The 13,576-nt window shown below is 39.9% G+C and overlaps 1 protein-coding gene and 1 long non-coding RNA gene across 21 annotated transcripts in view; one reads left to right on the plus strand and one right to left on the minus strand.

Annotated features, from left to right (window-relative positions):
- MGA (MAX dimerization protein MGA) overlaps positions 1–13,576 on the plus strand; it is a 210,131-nt gene that overhangs the window by 101,989 nt on the left and 94,566 nt on the right. For 4 of the 20 annotated variants that reach the window (XM_073211666.1, XM_073211669.1, XM_073211667.1 and 1 more), the window contains exon 1: positions 2,597–2,733. The exons of 5 other annotated variants lie outside the window; for them this stretch is intronic. The gene's annotated coding sequence lies outside the window, so the exon portion shown is untranslated. 11 more of the 20 variants (XM_017642828.3, XM_037018926.2, XM_017642836.3 and 8 more) reach the window with 7 other exon arrangements.
- On the minus strand, positions 1,102–2,569 carry LOC118972470 (uncharacterized). The gene is made up of 2 exons (XR_005061488.2): positions 1,948–2,569; positions 1,102–1,633 (listed from the first exon to the last, which is right to left on the minus strand). It is a non-coding gene; the product is annotated as an uncharacterized lncRNA (long non-coding RNA).

Raw genomic sequence — 13,576 nt, forward strand, 5'->3', positions numbered from 1 at the left:
TGGGGGTGGTGATGGTCTTATCTGAAGAGTGAAGTCATTTTCTCTTTTAGTCATTTGAGAGAGGTGTATCTTCCATAAACTGGAACTGAGGAGGTGGGATCTGAATAGATTGGATAAGGAATATAGTTTGTATTGTTGGTGGATTCTTTTGTGCCAGCTCTTTGGGGTTTTAGTGTAGACATCTGAACAATGCACAAGGTGTCAGTCTTTCCCCTATACTTAGCGGATACAAGGTGCTCAATTATTTGTTGAATAGGAAAAATGTCCATGTAAATGGGACAGGGCCTATGTGTTTATAGAACAACCTTGGATCAAACCTGTGTACTTTCTGGGACAGATTGTTTATATTCCATGAATTCTCTGTCCCCATCCTCCTAGTATTTAGTAAAATCTCTTTGAAAGTTCAGCCAAGGAAAACCAAGGGAAAGATTTGTGTTAGGCTGGACCAACAAAGTGGGCTGTGATAACTGAAATGAGAGAATATCCAAGAGGTGAAACTCAAGGGCATCAACTTTAGCAGTTAGCTTGTTATATGTATTTTTAAAACGTGGGTTATATAAGGATGCCTTTTAAAAGAAGAATTCTTATATATCCAAAGAACACAACCAAGGGTCCCAGTTTGAGAAACACTGCATTAAAAGTTGAATGTAACCATTTAAAAAAATGGCTAGCTGAAAAAGCAAAAAATGAGGTGGTTATTTGGTATTAACTAGCATGATGTTAAAACTGGGCCACTGAAGTGGTGTGACAGTGTTATTTTTCTTACATATAAAAACATAAGTTCTCATATTCTTGATAGTATATCTCTAGACGTTTGGAAAACTCCACTTTGAAAAACTGCAAGTAGTTTACCTCTCCCACAAGGAGATCTAGTGCTGAATCTTGAAAATTTGATGTTTTTTAATGTACCTGGCATTTTGTATGTTTGCTTGATGTAGGTAGGGAAAGAGTGGCAGAAGAAAATCTCCATTCTCCCTCTCCCGCAGGGTGTCCTCACAGATTCCCAATTAGAGATACCATTTGTGTTACCTTGTGTTAAAATCTCTTTTGGGATGTAGCTACCACTAGGCATGGTTATTAACCAGTCCTCAGTCATTTACATCTTAGGATCAGATGCTTTAATGCTAAATCAACACAAATGTCTCAGAAAATGGAAATTTTATATGAGGAAACCTTAGATCCTTGAGTGGAAGACATTCTTGGATGAGGTGGGAGATGCTGACAAGGCAGCTTGCAGGAAAGAGGTTCTTGTGGTCAGGGAAGAGGAGGAAGATATCAAAGAAACTGTTACTTTTCAGTTTTGCCTAGGATCTTGCTGGTATTCATTTGTTGCACTATTAATGCTCTTGTTGACATTAATGCTATGTCAACCTCATAAGTTTGTAAACTTTAGCCTATGTATTTTCCAGTCCATAATAATTCCAGCAGTTTCTTCCCATGATAATGGCATATCCTCTCAGGAAGAGTAGAATGGAGGGAAAGAAGATGCTTCCTAATATGCCTGGAGTCCAGCTCAGATCAGTCCTGTTGGATAAACCTCCTCTTCTTGGCTCCTTCAACTTCCTCGTTCTCCATAGTGTTTTGTATGAAGTCACCTAGCATGTAAGTAGGTTCTCAGGACTTGGTGATTCATCTAAGAGAATGAAAGAAAACAGTTTGGAAACACAGACCACTGCTTACTACCTACTTCTATTTTGTCTCTTTTCTTTCTCACTTTAAATAACTCTTTTTACTGGAACTTTAGCAGCATAGAAGAAAAGAGTGGTTGGTAAAGGGTAGGGAAGAAGGAAGATAATTTTTGATGTTTGGTTGGGAGAAATATTGTTGGTTAACTTAGTTCAGCAAGTGCCTGACACAATAGGTAACTCAGCAATTTTTTTTCTTTGCACTCCATAGCTGTATCTTGAACAAAAATTGAAAACAGAGGAACAAGGCATTAAAACTTACACAGCACTTTCTATCGTGCAAAATTCTTGTTTCCACGTTTTACTCTTTTATCAGGACATATTTTTTATCAGGCAAGTTAGTGACAACTGTTCTTTGTTCCTTACCACCCGGCAGGGAGGTTTTTGGTCTCCTCCCTACTTTCCTAGTGGTCTTCCGTCGTCGATGTTGTAAATTCGGCCACCTATTCCAAGGGCTTTTCTTCACTGCTTCCCGACGTCCTGGCGCTATTGAAGCCCACAGCACACCGGGAAGGAAGATCTCGGTTTCATTTGACGGGCTCGTGAAGCCCCGGGGGCCGCGCAGCCCCTTGTGGGTGGGGCTGGGCGCGGCAGGGGCGGGGCTGGCGAGGAGCCCTAGGGAAACGGTGGAAGGCACAGTTGAGAAAGCCCGCGGGCAGAGGTTTCAGAGTTTTCACGAAGGCTTCGTCTGCGAGGCTGAGGGAATTGAGGTGCTTTCCTCCTGCCTCGCCTTTCTTGATTCTGGAAGCTTCAGCAGGCTTTTGTTGGTTCCTGGTACCCGGAAAGGCAGCGGCTTCAGCTCCAGGGGCGGATCCCAAGGGTCTTGTCGCTGCTCCGGGGCCGTTTGGCCTCCTGGTATTGGGGGAGGGGCGAGGGAGGTGCTGCTCGCGCCTCCTCTTGCGCTTGCGCGGCGGGCTCCGAGCGGGTAGGAGCGCGTGCGCGGTGACGTGGACGTCCGGTGCGCGCGCACGCTCTTCAGCTGGAGCGGACACACGGTGTGCGAACTGAACAGAATAACCCGCCCCCCGCGGGATGTGAAGGACTCCGGGTGAGGCCAGTTACGCCCTGCGCGGTAACTCTCGGGCCTGGGTGGAGGGCGTTGCTTTAGTTACTGGCCCGATTGGAGTTTCTCGAGAGTTTGAAGCTCTTGTGGATTTTAACGGTGTGGGAAGCGTTCTACTGAGCGATCTTCGCACGCCCCGGCCAGGCCGGGCCTTGCGCCGGGCTGGCTGCCTTTGGCGCGCGCGTATGGTCCCCTGAGCGAGGCTGCGCATGTCACCTCGCCCGCGTCCCCGGCCTCACTTCCGCATCGCGCAGCGAACTAACTGGGAACATCGACGCCAGAGAGCGGCCACGAGGCGGGCGGGGTGAGAAGCGCTCAGGGCGCAGCCCTGCCCTCGCGTGCGTGGGGTGCCGCACCGCATGGTACGATCCGCGTGACGACTTCCAGCCGGGTGCGGGGCTTCAGGTCGAGAGCTGTGCTTGTGTGGTTTGCATTTTAGAGCTCAGGTCCAGGGGTTCCAAAACTCCGAGGGAAATGGTGCTGACGTCGCTTTTCTGAGGCGCTGTGTGCAGCGTTTTGACACCTGTGCAAACGTCTCTTGTAGTCTGTAATTTCCGGGCAAGTTGGTTGAGGCTGGAGCGTGAGTTTAATGATGAAGTACGGCGACGAAGTGACCTGTGAAAGAGTGGGAACTTGGTAAACAAAGGACCGGTGGTTCTTAAGTGCAGAAATGAGGGCGGGGAAAACAGGTGGGAAGCGCAGGTGTTATTTTCTTTTTTCCTCTGTGTGGCAGCCTTTGGCTCGTTCTCTTTTTATGAGGCTCCCTGCTTATGTAAAATTGTCAAGCAGGTCTCTGCCCTCCGTGGTTGGTGGATCTGGAACAAACCGCTCCGGGCACCGGTAACCAAAGTTGAGGAATCTATGCGAAGAGTATGGAGAAGTTAGGAATCATTTCAGACTGGGTTGAAGAAAGTGGTAGTGTCTTGGCTGTGAAGATTTTTGCTTTACCTTCGGAACTCTACTGGAGAGAGTGGAAGCGGGAGGGTGAAAGGTCCGAAAAGGAAGGGTTACTGAAGGCAGAATAACATGGGTAGCCAAAGTTACACTTCCTTGTGAGGGAAGACCTCTCACAGGGTTTGCGTCGCCGGAACAGACACGTGGATCAGAACTCTCGAGCCCACCCGTGCGCCGCCTGTGCTTGTTGTGAAGCTCCCCAGGCTTCTGCAGCTCAGTCCCTGGCAAACACTGTCCCTGCTCCGCAGCTTCTTTTTGGGCACGACGCCGCGGCTAGGCTGCAGGGAAAGTGTCTTGAGCTGGCTGGACGGCTTCTGGGAAGAGGACTGTCCTGGGAGGGCAGGGTGGCTTGTTCTGTAGTCTCCACGGTAACAGAAACCGCCTGGCTCCCGCGGAGTGACTGGCGGGTTCCGGCTGGAGCACGTGATCTGTTGGGACTTCTCTTGCCCGGAAGAGCTTTCCTTGCGGTATTTTTTCACGTGGTTCTTGGCCTGAAAAGCACTTGTGGGCCCTTGATAGTCGACGGCGACTGTTCCTCCCGGGGGCTTGCAGGCGGCCTTTTCACTTCCAAGGGTATGGGATCAACGCTATTGCTTCTTGATGCCGTAGGGTTGTGTTTAAGCGGTTGTGTGAGTTGAGTGGGTTGCATTCACTTTATAGGAAACACGTACTTGGGACCTGAGGAAAATGCAGTGTCCTGGGTACCTTGCCACACTTACTCCAAGGCAGGGTGGCTGTTTAGTTACCGTGCATTTCTGCCAGAAAAGTTAGTTCTTCAAATTCTACTTTGCAACTGCTAAGGATATGAAAGCTTTCAAATCTTGGTAAATTGTAGTTAAGGAACCATTCCTAGTAATAGAAAGTGCTCCTGAAGCCAGCATAAAGCGTGGTTGTCTGGGGATAGATGTGGGAATGGTACTCTATATTAGGCAAATGCAATTCCGTGCCTTAAAACCTAAAGCACTTCAGATATTTTGAAATTTACCTTAAGAGAGTTGTGATGATGATAAAGTGCCCAGGATTTGTCTGTTCTGATGTGTTTACTAATAGATACCCAGTATCACTTATCTAATTATTAAAATTAACCTAATGATGGTTAAGAGCTGGTATTGGCTGTGTTTGCCATCATTTGCTATCATATTTTATGATTATATCCAAATTTTACTTTTTTAAGGTCTTTCAAATTTATGGATCTGTTGTATACTGGCATATACTGAAATAAGAGTGAGCCCGGTCTCTTAAAATTTGAGGTTCAGAAATGTTGATTTAATTTAGTCATTCTTGTAGTGATTATATTAAGGAACAAAATATCTTGGTGCCTACCATATAGTAATGCATTTGTTACATGAAAAGTTATGGTTATTTATTATTAGCAAGCTAATAATTCAGGATGGGTTGACCAGCAAAAATTTGAATGTTTTGTGTTTTAGAGTAAGTATTGATTTGGAATTTTGATTTGATGCTTTTTTTCCCCTTTTTTCCTTTTTTTGGGGTGCACAGTACATGAATCATTGAATTAGGTAACTACCTAGTAAACTAACTAGTATATTTTCTAGGTTGTTTAAGGGTTATTACTTTAGTAGTTAAACATTTTCCAGAGAGGTCATTGGTGAAGAGACATTTAGAGCAGGGACTCTGAAATTCTAACAGTTTTATGTATGGAACTTAGCACATTACTTACCTGAAAACATTCTCTGTGAAAGAGAGAGAGTGTGTGTGTGTGTGTGTGTGTCTGTGGATGGTGATATTTTCAGAATGTTAGTGTATTTCTCATCCACATCTAAACTTTCTTCTGGGCTTATTATTATAGTTATTTTATGTAAATAAATGCCTGATCTTGAAAAGCTGAACTGAGATTTTTTGGATGTGGAGTTACATGTGTATACCCAAACTGTGGTCTTCTTAAAGCTTTTAGAGAGCCAAATAGAGAGTATTTTTAGAATACTCCTGAAAGGAAATTTATTTCTTCATGAGTAGGTTAGACCTTCCTAAAGTAAATTTGATTTTTGCAATTGGTTTAGATTGTCTTGGACTTTAGAATACTATTTTGTGAGTGAAACGGTTGAATAGGCTGAATTGACTGTGCTTTGATTAAAACCACAATATTGTATCCCTAAAGCATAGGCAAATACTTGAAGTGGAATCTGTGCTTGCAGATTAATGTGGAATAAGAATTTGATTTCTGTTCCTAAACCAGTAGCAATGTATGGTTCAAGGTAGAGATTTGATCATAATTTAGGCTTTTGATTTTATGTATTTTGATCAATCCGTGGAATAATTTAATTGGAAGATTTAAAAAAGACCTTAGGAAATCAAAAGTCTGAAAGTTCTGACTTCTTCCTAATTTCATACCACACATTTTTATCTTTTTCTTTTTACTATCTTAGATACCTGTGTACAAACAGGGCAGTCTGACTTCTCTGCACTTAATTTTGTTGAGGTAAAAGCAAACATTTAAAATGTGTGTATATATAAAGTTAGAATAAAATTTACTTCAGTGCAGTCTATGAAGCATTGAACTGGATTTGTCAGTTGAATCTTTGACACTTCATAGATTAATTTTTAAAAGAGTGATTCTTAAAGCATTGGTTTAAACTTTTTGCCATTGTTTTACCTGTAATGATCTGAGAATCAAGATTTTAATATTATAGAAGGTAATGTTTAAGAGATTCTGAACCGTTTAATGTACTCATAGGTTTGTATGAGTAGTTCTTTGCTGCCTTGGTCATATTTAAATGCACTTTTAATATGAATGTTTTGTGTAATTGCTCATAAATAGTTGATTTGTGACAAGACTTTGAACTTTATGGACTAAATGCAGGAGTTTGTATTGTTTGAACTAAAAATCATTGTAGAGATATTAGTTTTTGTGAGTTCTCTAAGCTTTACTTTTACAAAGTCATTTGTGACTTAAAAGTCTCTGTAAATTTTGTTTTATCAATCTCTGACAGGTATTGTCTAAACTTGCTGGTTTTAGGGAATAAACAACTTGCCTTAAGCTTGAGGCAGCTTTTGAAAATAATCACCTTCAATTTTATCTATCTCTTAAAAATAAACTCCAAATCAGAGGAGAGATTCTTTTCACCTTTTCTGGGTATTAGTGCTTTAGTGGTAGAAAATGGGTTTCTATTTTTATATCTAGCCATAATAGGAAACATTAGCCAACCTTTTTGAAGTCTTGATTTTTAAAATAACTCTTATGCTCAGGCTAACATGTCTTAAGTATTGGAGCTTTTTTTTTGTTTGTTTGCTTCTCTGAAAGCAAGAGGTAAAATTCCTGAAAGAAGAGGTAAAATTCAGATCAGATGCTTTTGCTGCTGGTCAGGAGCTTTGATGAAAGGTAAAATTTAACATTTTAATTAAAATGAGGAGCACCAGTGAATGGATGAATTTAATAAAAATTATTAATCTACTTTCACAGGAGTATTGATGTAGTATTTTGTTTTATTCACATAAGGTTAATTGGAGGTGATAGCTTTATGTCTTGTAGAATATTTAGGTAATTTAGCACATCAGTTTTAGTATAAAACCAGTTGAATTTAACAATCAGACTTCTTTATATTTTTTTACTGGGATAAAATTCATATAAAATTCACTATTTTAAAGGATACACTTCAGTAGTTTTTAGTTCTGAAGATTTCCATCATCCCCAAAAGAAACTCCATACCTATTAGGAGTTGTTCCAGTTATCCCTCTCTCCCTCCTTTGGCAACCATCATTTATTTTTGTCTCTGTAGATTTGCCTATTAATTTCCTATTAGTGCAATCATATAATATATGTGGTTTTTTGGTTACAACTTTTAAGAATTAACAAATTTAGTTTTTAGTTTTTGAACAGGTTGTGTATTCATTGGATTAAAACTGTAGAAACTGTGGTCAGAGTATATATTTTCTCAGCCACCCAGTTTTCCCTTGATATAGCCAGTACTACTGGTTTCTTTTCTATCTTTACAGATAGTCCATCTCTGTAAAGCAGATACACATATATTCTCTTCTATTTTTGGCTTTTCACCCCCAACTTTATAAAGAAGTGTAGCATAATCAACAACTCTCTCAAGCACATTTTGCCCTAAATTATCTTGTAGGTAATTTTGTATGAATCCATAAAATGTATATATTCTCTTTTATACTTGCAGAATATTCCACTCTATGGATGTATCACCATTTATTTAATCAATCTCTATTGTTGGACTCATCTCCCATCTTTTGCTGTTTTAAAAGGGAATGCAGGGAATAATCTTATATATTTCATTAATCATGGATGTGTGTGCACATGTGTATTTAAGATAAATACCTAGAAGGACTGCTGTTTCATAGGATATATACATTTGTACTACTGGTATTTATTTTGATGTTATCCTTTACTATTAGAAATTATGTCATTTTGTGCTCTCAGTATCTGGTTAGATGAGAATACCTGTTGACTTCCACACTTCACAACACCTCTATGAAACTTCTTTTTTTTTTTAAATTTTATTTTGGTATTGTTAATGTACAATTACTTAAATGACATTTTGGTTACTAGACTCCCCCTATTATCAACTCCCCACCACATACCCCATTACAGTCACTGTACATCAGTATAGTAAGATGCTATAGAATCACTACTTGTCTTCTCTGTGTATATTGCCTTTCTCAGTCCTCCCCCCAACCCCGTTACATTATGTATGCTAATCGTGATGCCCCTTTTTTCCCCTTATCCCTTCCTTCCCACCCATCCTCCCCAGTCCCTTTCCCTTTGGTAACTGTTAGTCCATTCTTGGGTTCTGTGAGTCTGCTGCTGTTTTGTTCCTTCAGTTTTTGCTTTGTTCCTATGCTCCACAGATGAGGGAAATCATTTGATACTTGTCTTTCTATGCCTGGCTTATTTCACTGAGCATAATACCCTCTAGCTCCATCCATGTTGTTGCAAATGGTAGGATCTGTTTTCTTCTTATGGCTGAATAATATTCCATTGTGTTTATGTACCAGATCTTCTTTATCCATTCATCTACTGATGGACACTTAGGTTGCTTCCATTTCTTGGCTATTGTAACTGGTGCTGCGGTAAACATAGGGGCGCATATGTCTTTTTGAAACTGGGATCCTGCATTCTTAGGGTAACTGCCTAGGAGTGGAATTCCTGGGTCAAATGGTATTTCTATTTTGAGTTTTATGAGGAACCTCCATACTGCTTTCCACAATGGCTGAACTAATTTACATTCCCACCAGCAGTGTAGGAGGGTTCCCCTTTCTCCACATCCGCGCCAACATTTGCTGTGGTTTGTCTTTTGGATGTTGGCCATCCAACTGGTGTGAGGTGATATCTCATTGTGGTTTTTATTTGCATTTCTCTGATGATTAGTGATGTGGAGTATCTTTTCAAATGCCTGTTGGTCATCTGAATTTCTCCTTTGGAGAAGTGTCTGTTCAGCACCTTTGCCCATTTTTTAATTGGATTATTTGCTTTTTGTTTGTTGAGGTGCGTGAGCTCTTTATATAATTTAGATATCAACCCTTTATCGGATCTGTCCTTTATGAATATATTCCCCCATAGTGTATGTAGGATGCCTTTTGTTCTACTGATGGTGTCCTTTGCTGTACAGAAGCTTTTTAGTTTGATGTAGTCCCACTTGTTCATTTTTGCTTGTTTCCCTTGCCCAGGGAGATGTTCATGAAGAACTTGCTCATGTTTATGTCCAAGAGATTTTTTGCCTATGTTTTTTTTCTAAGAGTTTTATGGTTTCATGACTTACACTCAGGTCTTTGGTCTATTTTGAATTTACTTTTGTGTGCAGGGCTAGACAGTAATCCAGTTTCATTCTCTTACATGTAGCTGTCCAGTTTTGCCAACACCAGCTGTTGAAGAGGCTGTCATTTCCCCATTGTATATCCATGGATCCTTTGTCATATATTAATTGACCATATATGCTTGGGTTTATATCTGGACTCTCTATTTCTTGGCCGTCTGAATTTTTTCTTTTATATATATATAAAAGCTGGGTGGCTGGGAAAATATATACTCTGACCACAGTTTCTAAATTTTCTATTGTATGAATATACAACCTGTTCAAAAAGTAAAAACTAATTAAGTTAATTCTTTTTTGAATTAAAATTTTTTAATATAAAATTAAAAATTATTAATTTCTTATAATGATTACATATTGAAATGTTACTATTCTGCATAAACAGTTGTTTTCCAGTTAATTTCACTTTTTTTTAAATTTTGTTTTTCTTCTAAAAAAATTTATTTTGGTGTGAGGTGATATCTCATTGTGTTTTGTTTTTTTTTTGAGATCATATCTATTGATCAAGTAGTTTTTAACAACAATAAAATTCTGTATAGGGGACTCAATGCACAATCATTAATCAACCCCAAGCCTAGTTCTCAACAGTCTCCAATCTTCTGAAGCATAACGAACAAGTTCTTACATGGTGAACAAATTCTTACATAGTGAATAAGCTCTTAAATGGTGAACAGTACAAGGACAATCATCACAGAAACTTTGGGTTTTGATCACGCATTATGAACTATAGGTCAAATATGAATATTCGTTTGATTTTTATACTTGATTTATATGTGAATCCCACATTTCTCCCGTATTTTTTTTTTTTTAATAATCATTGTGGTTTTAATTTACATTTCTCTGATGACTAGCAATGTGAAGCATCTTTTCATGTGTCTGTTGGCCATCTGAATTTCTTCTTTGGAGAACTGTCTGTCAGCTCCTCTGCCCATTTTCTAATTGGATTATTTGCTTTTTGTTTGTTGAGGTGTGTGAGCTCTTTATATATTTTGGATGTCAACCCTTTATCTGATCTGTCATTTATGAATATATTCTCCCATACTATAGGGTACCTTTTAGTTTTATTGATGGTGTCCTTTGCTGTACAGAAGCTTTTCAGCTTGATATAGTCCCACTTGTTCATTTTTACTTTTTGTTCCCTTGCCCGGGAAGATATGTTCATGAAGAAGTCGCCCATGTTTATGGTATCATTAATGTACAATTACATGAGCAATCAATATTATGTTTACTAGACTCCCCCCATTATCAAGTCCCCCCCACATACCCTATTACAGTCACTGTCCATCAGCGTAGTAAGATACTATAGAATCACTACTTGTCTTCTCTTTGTTGTACTGCCTTCCCCATGCTCCGCCCTACATTATGTCTGCTAACTGCAATGCCCCTTTTTTCCCCCTTATCCCTCCCTTCCCACCCATCCTCCCCAGTCCCTTTCCCTTTGGTAACTGTTAGTCCATTCTTGGGTTCTGTGAGTCTGCTCCTGTTTTGTTCCTTCAGTTTTTCTCTTTGTTCTTACACTCCACAGATGAGTGAAATCATTTGATACTTTTCTTTTTCCACCTGGCTCATTTCACTGAGCAATACCCTCTAACTCCATCCATGTGGTTGCAAATGGTAGGATCTGTTTTCTTCTTATGGCTGAATAATATTCCATTGTGTATATGTACCACTTTTTCTTTATGCATTCATCTACTTAGGTTGCTTCCATTTCTTGGCTATTGTAAATAGTGCTGCAATAAACATATGGGTGCAAATGTCTGTTTCAAACTGGGTTCCTGTATTCTTAGGGTAAATTCCTAGCAGTGGAATTCCTGGGTCGAATGGAATTCCTAATTTTAGTTTTTGAGGAACCTCCGTACTGCTTTCCACAATGGCTTAACTAATTTACATTCCCACCAGCAGTGTAGGAGGGTTCCCCTTTCTTCACATCCTTGCCAACATTTTGTTGTTGTCTGTCTTTTGGATGGTGACCATCCCAACTGGTGTGAGGTGATATCTCATTGTGGTTTTAATTTGCATTTCTCTGATGATTAGGGGTGTGGAGCATCTTTCATGTGCCTGTTAGCCATCTGAATTTCTTCTTGGAGAAGTGGAGAAGTGTCTGTTCAGATCCTGTGCCCATTTCTCAATTGGCTTATTTGCTTTTTGTTTGTTGAGGTGCATGAGCTCTTTATATAGTTTGGATGTCAACCCTTTATCGGATATGTCATTTATGAATATAATCTCCCATACTTTATGTAGGATGCCTTTTCTACTGATGGTGTCCTTTGCTTTACAGAAGCTTTTCAACTTGATATAGTCCCACTTGTTCATTTTTGCTTTTGTTTCCCTTGTCTGGGGAGGTATGCTCATGAAGAAGTTGCTCATGCTTATGTCCAAGAGATTTTTGCCTATGTTTTTTTCTAAGAGTTTTATGGTTTCATGACTTACATTCAATTCTTTGATCCATTTTGAATGTACTTTTGTATATGGGGTAGACAATGATCCAGTTTTTTTTTAAATTTTTTATCAAGGTATGATTGATATATACTGTTAGGAAGGTTTCACATGAAAAAACAATGTGGTTACTACATTTATCCAGTCCTCACCCATACACCAATGCAGTCACTGTCCATCAGTGCAGCAAGTTGCCAAAGATCCACTGTGTCCCTTCTATGTGGTACACTGTTCTCCCCATGATCCCCCACACCGTGTGTACTAAACATAATACCCCTCAATCCCCTTCTGCCTCCCTCCCCACCTGCCCTCCCACACCCCTTCCCTTTGGTAACCACTAGTTCATTCGTGGAGTCCCTGAGTCTGCTGTCATTTTGTTCCTTCAGTTTTGCCTCTTGTTATACTCCACAAATGAGGGAAATCATTTGGCATTTGTCTTTTTCTGCCTGGCTTATTTCACTGAGCGTACTGTCCTCCAGCTCCATTCATGTTGTTGCAAGTGGTAGGATTTGTTTCTTTCTTATGGCTGAATAGTATTCCATTGTATATATGTACCACATCTTCTTTATCCATTCATCTACAGATGGACACTTAGCTTGCTCCCATATCTTGGCTATTGTAAAAACTGCTGCGATGAACATAGGGATGCATATGTCTTTTTGAATCTGAGAAGTTGTATTATTTGGGTATATTCCAGGGAGTGGCATTCCGGGGTCAAATGGTATTTCTGTTTTTAGTTTTTTGAGGAACCTCCACATTGCTTTCTACAATGGTTGAACTAGCTTACATTCCCACCAGCAGTGTAGGAGGGTTCCCCTTTCTCCGCATCCTCACCAACATTTGTTGTTCTTAGTCTTTTCGATGCTGGCCATCCTTACTGATGTGAGATGATATCTCATTGTGGTTTTAATTTGCATTTCCCTGATGATTAGCGATGTGGAGCATCTTTTCATGTGTCTGTTGGCCATCTGAATTTCTTCTTTGGAGAACCATCTCGTCTCTTCATATCCTCTGCCCATTTGTAAATCGGATTATTTGCTTTTTGGGTGCTGAGGTGTGTAAGTTCTTTATATATTTTGGATGTTTACCCCTTGTCAGATATGTCATTTACAAATATATTCTCCCACACTGTAGGATGCCTTTTTGTATCCTTTGCCGTACAAAAACTATTTGGTTTAATGTAGTCCCATGAGTTCATTTTTGCTTTTGTTTACCTTTCTTGAGGAGATGGGTTCAGGAAGAAGTTGCTCATGCTTACATTCAGGAGATGTTTGCCTATGTTGTCTTCTAAGAGTTTATGGTTTCATGACTTACATTCAAGTCTTTAATCCATTTCGAGTTTACGTTTGTGTATGGGGTTAAACAATAATCCGGTTTCATTCTCTTGCATGAACCTGTCCAGTTTTGCCAACACCAGCTATTGAAGAGGCTGTCATTTCCCCATTGTATGTCCATGGCTCCTTTATCATATATTAATTGACCATATATGCTTGGGTTAATATCTGGACTCTATTCTGTTCCAGTGGTCTATGGGTCTGTTCTTGTACCAGTACCAGATTGTCTTGATTACTGTGGCTTTATAGTAGAGCTTGAATTTGGGAAGCGAGGTCCCCCCTGCTTTATTCTTCCTTCTCAGGATTGCTTTGGCTATT

Source organism: Manis javanica, chromosome 8, assembly GCF_040802235.1.
Source record: "Manis javanica isolate MJ-LG chromosome 8, MJ_LKY, whole genome shotgun sequence".
NCBI classification, from domain to species: Eukaryota; Metazoa; Chordata; class Mammalia; order Pholidota; family Manidae; genus Manis; species Manis javanica.